Here is a 9,565-nt window from a genome sequence, read left to right as displayed (position 1 = left end):
GAGTATGTTTCAAAGTCACCCACTTGCCCACACAAATGAAACTGAATTGGAATTCTGAAAAATTATACACTGAGAACAACAACAAAGGAACAACATGTCTATCAGAGACCTGGAGATGAATCAGTTTCCTGGGAGATTTAAAAGCCGTATTATTTTTGTTGATATCCCTCTGTGGTTATAAAGAGACATTAGTTGTCACTAAATAGAGTGGCTGCTGTCTCCCTCTGTGTCTCGTGTTCTGCTGTGGCTGTGCTGGTTACCCAGGCGAAGGGTAACTCCTTCACTCTCATGATCTTCTATGCTTCTATGGCCTCTTTGCTAGTAGTGAGGTTGGGCTCCTGGACTGACATGGAACTTTAATGGAGGATGGATTAGCTCATTTCTATAGTCTAGAGTCATTTGTGTAGAATGGACTTGAAAATGCAATTCGATTTTAATTCTACAAGCATTTATTAAGTGCCTACTATTTGATTCAATAAATATTTTTAAAAGTACCTACAGAACTCTGTATGAGGGGCTAGGGTGGGGTGGGAGGGGGAAATGCAAAGTTTAGATAAGACATTCCCCTATGGGGGGAGCTAGGTGGTGCAGTGAGTAGAGGAGGACCTGAGTTCAAATTCAGCCTTGGACACTTGACACACTTACTAGCTGTGTGACCTTGGGCAAGTCACTTAACCCCAATTGCCCTGCCTTCCCCCTTCCAAAAAAAAAAAAAGACATTTCCCTATGGGCCTTGACCTCCCAGGGTTTATAGGATGGTAGGAGCAAATGACATTCAACCCAGATAATTATAGGTAGCTAGTACGGGGATCTTTCTCCCTTCTACTCTCCCAAACATCCCATCCCATTTTCCCATCCTCAAGGGTCTCCTTTAGGATTGTTGACAGCTTTAAATTATTGGATAATCCTGCCCAGTTGCTTAATAGAGATTCTTCCATTATTTAGAGAGAGTTCCAGGGGAAGTAGAGATGAAGGAGCTTTGTGTGCTCCTCAACAAGCCAGGAATATTCTTTCCTGTGGAGGACACACCTCTCAGAGGGATAAAAAGACATCAAGATCTGTACTTGTATCAGTAATTAATGTGGGACTTTTTTACTGTTTTCTCTTTTGGAGCACTTATTTAATCAAGTGCCCTTCATGAGTCTGGCCTTTGTTTCTTTGATTAAATCAGGAGTCTTTGATGACCTCCTTGCCTCAAGGGAAAGCCTAGTTTACATGGGTTTGAGTCACATGTTTGTGTTGCCAGAAGCTTTTAGGCCACTGGGATTTGAGTTTGTGATGCTTTTAGGTCACGTGGGTTTGAGTGCCATGCTGTGATGCCCTTTGACCCTGAACAGGTACTCAGAGGTTGGTGTTTTTCCTTTGGGAAAACTCACTGTCTGGGCAAGTCGTTGTAACTGCCCCCCCCCCCCCCCCCGGCCCTGCTGCTTTTCTACACCAGACCCATTGGTTCTTCTCTGGTAACTGGATTGTGATTTGGTCTGTTTATATTGTCTCTGTAATTTATTTGTATTTGCTGTGAAGTTCAGGTTGCTGGGTTTTCCTCCTGAACTAAGTGACTTATATATCTGTGTTTGATTAAAGTGAGATTGTTAACCCCTTAAAATTACTTTCCTTAGTAAAGCAGATCAAAGAACCTGTGCTGGCAGCTCTTATTGCTTGTTGGGTCTTACACCTCAACAGCAGCTGCTAGATAAATTGTTGCTACAGTACTTACCATCTCTTACCAGGGAATCTGAGACAATGAGTCTCTTGAAGTTGGAGAGTTTTAGGAACCTGCTTCCTGTGCAAGCTTCTGGTAAGCCAGAAGTCCTTAAAGTGAGATCTGGGGGAGTGGTGTGTAGTGGCAAGGCAGAGTAGCCTCAGTGAGAAGAAAATCCTATATTTGATTCTATGGTACTAGGGCTGTGACCAAGGGAGAACAAAGAAATGCTGGCCCTGGAACAAGGCTTTGGCAAAATGTTTTTCTTTCTCCAATTCAATTCAGCTGTTGCTTCAGCTGGAAAGCCTTGCTTTATCCCCTTCCAGCTAGAAATGGTTTCTTTCTTCTGTTTTCCTGGAGTCCCTTGTTTGGATCTCACTTTTACCTCTATTACACTCTAACCAGTATTATGTTTGTGTATATTATAACCAGAATGATGGGATGTAAGTTAATGGGAAGAGGGGAGTGGGTGTTATTTATTTATTTTTGGCTCATGTTTAGGATTTCCCCTAAAGTAAAAAGTTACTGAATGTACAATATAAGGCAGCTAAGTAGCTCAGTGGATAGAGCTCAGGCCCTGGAATCAGGGGCACCTGAGTTCAATTCCAGTCTCAGACACTCACTAGCTGTGTGATCCTGGGTGAGTCACTTAACCCTGTTTACCTCAGTTCTTCATCTGTAAAATGGGCTGGAGAAGGAAACGGCAACTCACTCCAGTATCTTTGCCAAGAAAAACCTCAAAAATGGGGTCAGGAAGAGTCAGGCACAACTGAAACAACATAACAACAACATGGGACAGGTATATATTTCCTATACACAAAAGAAGACAGAAAGAAACTTGAACAAGTTGATAGTACTAACTACTGTTAAACCTGGCTGGGTGATTGATATTTAAAGCATTTAAAAATGAATCCATTTGCAGTATTTTATATTTCAACTTGACTATTCATTGTATCCCTCAAATTCCATATTTTCTTGTCTTCTTGAATGCATGGTTAGGAATTGGGTCTTATCGTCCTCCAGCTGCTTGTCATGTTCTCTAAGAAGGCTGGAGTGGTTGCCTAGGACCCTTTCTGAAGTGTAGTCAGCACTAACACCTAAGATCTCTAAATGTCTTGAATTCACGAGGTGGGCTCTCAAGCCTAGACACATCTATCTCAAGACTGATTTTCATTCACTCAAGATCAGGAAAGAACAAACAGACTCAAATCCAAAACATGGTGGTGATGATAGCAGAGTCAGGGATAGTTTCTCTTTCTCCACCCTTTGTGGGAGGTGGTTCCAAATAGTCCTGATACAATCTTCAGCTAGAAAGAGAAGAAAAGAAGAGACAGCCAGGGTCAGTCACTCCCCTTCAAAAGGTCAATTTAGTCATCAGCTCTTCTGACCCAGGGGTCATTAGGGGATTGCTTCATCATTCCCAAAGCACCAAAGTCATTAGGAATGAGCACATTTCCTCAGAAATGGCCAGGACAACACAGCATATGCTCTATGGGATGTCCCCTATAGATTCATTCTACACATGCTCCCTGGAGGTGTGCTTCAACCCATGCAAACCATCAGCTCCTAAATAAGCCAAGATAGTTCTCCAGGTGGAGGATGCCCCTTCTCAGGTATCAGAAGAAGAATGATAGTCAAGACAGTCAAGTATCTCCATGTCTCAGTAGCAGAGGTGGCAAAGAGGAATAGCCACATTGAGATAAAGTCTCTAGTCTGGTTCTAGGATGCAGAGGGAGGGATACCTTCTAACTAGATAGGAAAAAAACTATGGAAGCAATGTGGTACAGTAGAAAAAGACTGGCAGTCTGAAGTCAGAGGACCTGGGTTCAAATACTGTCTCTGTCCCTACCAGTATGACCTTGGACAAGTCACTTAATCTCTCTGAGCCTAAGGTCCTTCTAACTCTAAACCCATAATTCTGTGACCCTCTCTATAACACTGTCTTCCTTGTCTAGTGAAAGAGAGGCAGGGGGAAGAGGAGAGAGGGTGGAGAGAGAGAGAGAGAGAGAGAGAGAGAGAGAGAGAGAGAGAGAGACAGTGGTGGGACAAAGAGCCATAAAGGAGAGTAATGCCTGACTGCAGTGACACCTAGTGGGAATACCTGGGAACTACAAAAGGGAAGGAAACTGACTGATTAAGAAAAGAACTTTGGAAAAGGAATGCTCTTTGGAGGGTCTCTTTCCCCATCCAGGTGTTCTCTTTTGCTTTGTCTCATGTTTCAATGATATTTTTCTTTTCCCTTTATGTTGTGACCTGTATGCTTGCCAGTAGAGAATTGGTCTCAATATTCTGTGGTGGGATCATAGATTTAAAGCTGTAAGGTACTGTATAGAGTCCATCTGGTTCAACTTCTCATTCCTTCGATAAAGAAACTGGAGCCCAAAGTGGTCAAGTTGACTTCTTTGAAGTCAAACAGGAAGTGACAGATTCAAGATTCAAGTCCAGGTCCTTCAACTCCAAAGGAAGTGCTTTCCCCATTGCATCACCTGTAGTTATCTTGAAAACAATCTGGTGATCACAAGGGAAATTAACTTGTGATTTTATTATGTGAGTTAGTTTATATATTCCAGTGAAATGTTTGATGATGTTGGAGAAGGAAGAGGAGGAAGAGAATGAAGAAAAAAAGGAAAAGGAGGAAAAAGGAAAAAAAATACCACTTGATTTTGCGATCTTTCATTTTCAATTTATTATTACAATACTCCGATTACAAAGCTCAGATTTATATAGAACTTCAAGGTTTGCAAAGATCTTTATTCACAACTCTGTGAGGGAAGCAGTGTGTCATAATGGAAAGAATGTGGATGGTGGAGTCAGATGACTTCCTACCTTTGTGACCTTGAACCCCTTGCTTAAACTCCCTGGGCCCCAGTTTCTTCGACTGTAAAATGAAAGTATTTGAACTAGATGGCCTCTGAGGTCCCTTGCAGCCCTAGACCTATGACCCTTTAATAGCTATGGTAAGCATCATCATCCCTTTTCACAAATGAGGAAACTGAGGCTCAGAGATACATAATAGCTAACTCTAGGCCACACCGCTAATAAGTGGCAGAGCCCAGATCAGAACCTTGGCCTCCCAACTCCAACTTCTGCACTCTTTCCACTGTACAACACTGCCCAACTCAATTTCTATTAGACCCATTTAAAGCAAAATGTTCTTAAACATATTGGAGGGGAAATTTTCTGCCCTCTAAACTTCATCAGAAGCCATTAATAAAATTATTTAAGTAGAACAAGACTCTAGATCACAGATCTATACCAGAAAGATGTTGGTTATAATACCATACTGCTGCAAAACCATAGAGAGATTCTCCAAGCTCCCCTCAACGTGTGCTAACCATGTGAGTCTCTGAGAGGAATGACAAAAAACCCAGCAACCCCATAAAATCTAAGTGCATTAAAGAGGCACCAAGTGTTTTATATGAGGTCTAGGGGGATCAAAGAGAAAGGTTACCAAGTGGGGGAAACCAGGGAAAACTTTACAGAAGAGATAGCCTTTTAGTGGAGTATTAAAGAATTAATTAAAGCTGAATTAAACAGCTGAAGATTGGTGGAGGGAAGTCTTTGACACAGGGAAAGCTTGATCAAGGGCAAAGTATGGGACGTTCCAGCTTGAATGAAAAAATTTGTGCAAGAAAATAACATATGATAAGCCTAGAAATATAACATTTTTAAAAAGAATTAAGAGAAAAAAATTCAGCAAAACCAATCAATACATACGAAAAAAAAAAACCTCAACAACCTGATGTTGTAAGTGGGTTTCCACACCCACAAGCCATCACTTTTGCAAAGGAGCTAAGGGAACAAGCCAATCTCGTTCTTTTTAATTTCTCAGCCTTAAGTTTCAATTGTTTCATGGTGGTTATTTTTTTTTCAGTTCCTATTGTTGCAGTCTCTGGTTATATTGTTTTCCTGAAGAGAGCCTGGGATAGACCCATTCAAATAACTTCATTAAGGAATAAGGAAGGAGATATGGAAAAAGAAGGAAAAGAGAAGGAATAGTTAGAAACTGAGTAGGAGAACAAGGTAAGTGTATAATCTCTGACATCAAGGGAAGAGAAATATAGAAGGAAGTTGTGGCCAGTGGTGTTAAATGCTGCCAAACCTCAAGAGAAATGGGTCTTTAAAAATGCCGTTTGGATTTGTTCTTCAGGAGGCAATTGGTGAGTTTTGAAAGAGCAGTTTCGATAGAGTGGTAAGGATGGATGTCAGATTGCTGAAGGCTGAGGAAAGAGTGAGGGCAAAGAGGTGGAGGCAGCACAGAAGACTTCCCAAAAGTTCGTTAACGAAGGAGAGAAGTAAGACTGGGCAGTTGTTGGATAGGATTGAAGGGTGAAGATAAAGAGTTTTTGTTTTTTCAACATTGAGGAGAACTGAGCGTGATGTTAGTCTGTGTGGGGGAGGTAAGAAGAGATGAGATCAAGGGCACAGGAGGACGGATTAGTTTTAGCTTAGAGCATCATCTCTGTAACTCTATACGATCTTGTTCTGGGATAAAAGAGAGAGTATTGGATGATGGGGAGTTTTAAGGAGTATTTGTGGTTATTGTGGCTGGTGCTGAAGAACATGAAATAGTCCCTGACTTCAAGAAACTTACAATCTAATTGGGACACTTGCATAAATTAGTTTAATACAAAACAGAGAGGGGCAGCTAGGTGGTGCAGTGAGTAGAGCACTGGCCCTGGAGTCAGGAGGACCTGAGTTCAAATTCGACCTCTGTTGCAAGAATTCTGGTAGCAGCTGCTGTGGGGAGGAAAGACCAACACAAGCCCAACAACAAGAACGCGGCCAGCACAGATTCTTTTGATTAAGGGGTTAACAATCTTACTTTAATCCAACACATACATATAAACTCACTTAGTTCAGGAGGAAAAGCCAGCACCCTGAACTTCAGAGCAAATACAAACAAGTTACAAACATACACAATATAAACAGGCCAGATAACAATTCATAGTTACCAAGAAACCATCAACATCTGGGTTGACAAGGCAGGAGGATCTTAGGGTGGCTGCCCAGAGTCCCATGCCAACACTCCTCCAGAAGTGAGACCCTCAAGCAAATAGCTCTGTTCTCTCTTTTTATACAGTCTTTGGACATCATCAAATGTCATTTGAGCGACCAGAACTTAGGCGCATACTATTGGCTCTGGTGTTAGCAACTCCCCTTAGGACCCTGGGGGCTTCATGCCTCTCTCAAACTAGCTACCTAGTCTGCTAACCAGCCTGGCACTTTGTACCTAGCAGTAAAAGGGTATGGGCCTGGGGTTTAGCACCTAGTAAGACTCAATCAAAGACACTTAACTTAGCATTCTAAAACAGTAAAAAAAAAAGTCCCAACTTAATTAATATTACAACTTCAGACACTTGACACCCTTACTAGCTGTGTGACCTTGGGCATTTACCCTGCCTTCCCCCCTCCAAAAAAAATACAAAACGAAATTATGAAGAGTACGAGAGGTACAGAGTACCCCTTGGGGAAGCTAGGTAGCACAGTAGAGAGAACACTTGGTCTGGAATCAGGATGATGAGTTCCAGTAGGGCCTTAGACACTTTCTAGCTGTGTGACCTTGGGCAGGTCACTTACCCTCTGTCTTTTTCAGTTTCCTCAGCTCTAAAATGGGGATAATAATAGTACCTACCTCCCAGGGATGTTGTGAAGATCTAATGAGATATTTTTAAAGCACTTAGAGCAGTGCATAGCACATAGTAAGCACTAAGTAGATGTTATTTATTATCACTATTAAAATTCCTTGAGGAGTTCAGAAAAGGGTTAGAACTTCTAGCTGGAGTTGAATCAGGAAAGCCATGACATTTAAACTGAGTCCTTTGGGATAGGCGGGATTTCCTTTAAAAATTTATTCCAAACTTAACCAATGAAACCAGAATTTACACATACAAAGGAGAACAGCATTATGCATGAAAATGTAAATCTCAAGTACATCTTGCTTTTTCTTTTAAAGCAAATAACTTCAGCATGTAATTTTCAAAATTGTCCTTCTCATCTCTTTCTGTTCTCTTCAGTGCATTTTAATAATTTTTCTTTTTTGTTTTGAGTATTTTGAAAAATACTTCAGCGACTCTCTTTTCTTTTTGGAACCTCTTGCTAGTCACTCTCTTCCACTCACTCTCAACATCAGAAAAAGAAAGAAGAAAGCAAAAACCCTTGTTTCATGAACGTGAAGCACCAATTGTGTCCTCCTTTGAAATCAGTAACTTCTTTTTCATCAGCAATTCTTGTCTAATGCTGAAACCATCTTCGTGGACACAGGAATTCCAATTGCCCTTTGCTCTTCAATCCATATCTTCCATTCCCTCTCTAAATCAGCCCATTTTGCTGACTTGACTCTCATGGCCTTCTTCTGCCATGGCGTTTTCAGTAGGGTTTCTTCTTCCTGTAGCCAGTCTCAGACTGTTTTCTCAGTTGGAAGAGGACCAAACTTATACTCAGCAGCACGATTTCCATTCACTTTTGCAAACTGAATCACTTTTAACTTGAATTCAGCACTGTACGAAAATCTTTTCTGAGTCATTTCTGGGCAGAACATGGCAAAATGTAACCTAATATACCACTAACAAATGTGAAACAATGAGCACAAAGACAACAAACATGAAAAAGCGGGAAATGTAAGTAAAAAAAATCTACAACCACTGTATAAGAAGCACCCAGTTTTTAGATCCCAAATTTTTCGGAAAAGGGTGTATCTTATACATGGGGAAATATGGTACATTGTTCCTGATTCTGTGCATTTTACTCCACATAGTTCATACAAGCCTTCCCAGGCTTCTCTGAAACCATCTCTTTGTCATGTTATATGGCACAATAATAATATTCTATTATTCATAACAATTTCTTCAGCCATTGCCTAACTTGATGGACACTTAGTTCCCAGTTCTTTGCCACTACAGAAAAAAATAAAATATATTGCTATGAATATTTTGTTATATATGGGTCCTTTACCTCTTTTTTTGAGTTATTTGGTGAATATTATAGTATTCCTGTTGGGTCAAAGGTAATTGGCATTAGATGGAATTTCAGCAGGTAGAGATGGGAGGTAGACTACAATAAGCAATGCATTAATATAGGACTCTAGGTTTACAAAGTACTTACATACATTTACTCAAAAGCCATATAAGATAGGTGTTATTGACACTATTATCTCTATTTTTAAAAATTTTTATTATTTATTTAATATTTTATGTTTTCAACATTGTTTTCAACATTGATTTCCACAAGATTTTGAGTTACAAATTTTCTCCCCATCTCTACCCTCCTCCCCACTCCAAGATGGCATATATTCTGATTGCCATGCTCCCCAGGCAGCCCTCCCTTCTGTCACCCCACTCCTGCCCATCCCCTTTCCCCTTACTTTCTTGTAGGGCAGATTTCTATGCCCCATTGCTTGTATATCTTATTTCTCAGTTGCATGGAAAAACAACTTTTTCTTTTGAGCATCTGATTTTAAAACTTTGAGTTCCAAATTTTCTCCCCTCCTCCCTTCCCACCCACCCTCCTTAAGAAGGCAAGCAATTCAACATAGGTCATACATGTATCATTAGGTATCATTTTCATGCTTCTCTTGATTCTTGTATTTAAAAGTCAAATTTTCTATTCAGCTCTGGTCTTTTCACTGAGAAAGCTTGAAAGTCCTCTATTTTATTGAAAATCCATATTTTGTCTTGGAGCATTATACTCAGTTTTGCTGGGTAGGTGATTCTTGGTTTTAATCCTAGCTCCTTTGACCTCTGGAATATCATATTCTAAGCCCTTCAATCCCTTAATGTAGAAGCTGCTAGATCTTGTATTATCCTGATTGTGTTTCCTCAATACTCAAATTGTTTCTTTCTGGCTGCTTGCAGTATTTTCTCC

The sequence above is a fragment of the Trichosurus vulpecula genome, chromosome 1 (genome assembly GCF_011100635.1).
Source record: "Trichosurus vulpecula isolate mTriVul1 chromosome 1, mTriVul1.pri, whole genome shotgun sequence".
In the NCBI taxonomy this organism is placed as follows: domain Eukaryota; kingdom Metazoa; phylum Chordata; class Mammalia; order Diprotodontia; family Phalangeridae; genus Trichosurus; species Trichosurus vulpecula.
Note: the sequence above shows the minus strand (reverse complement) of the source record.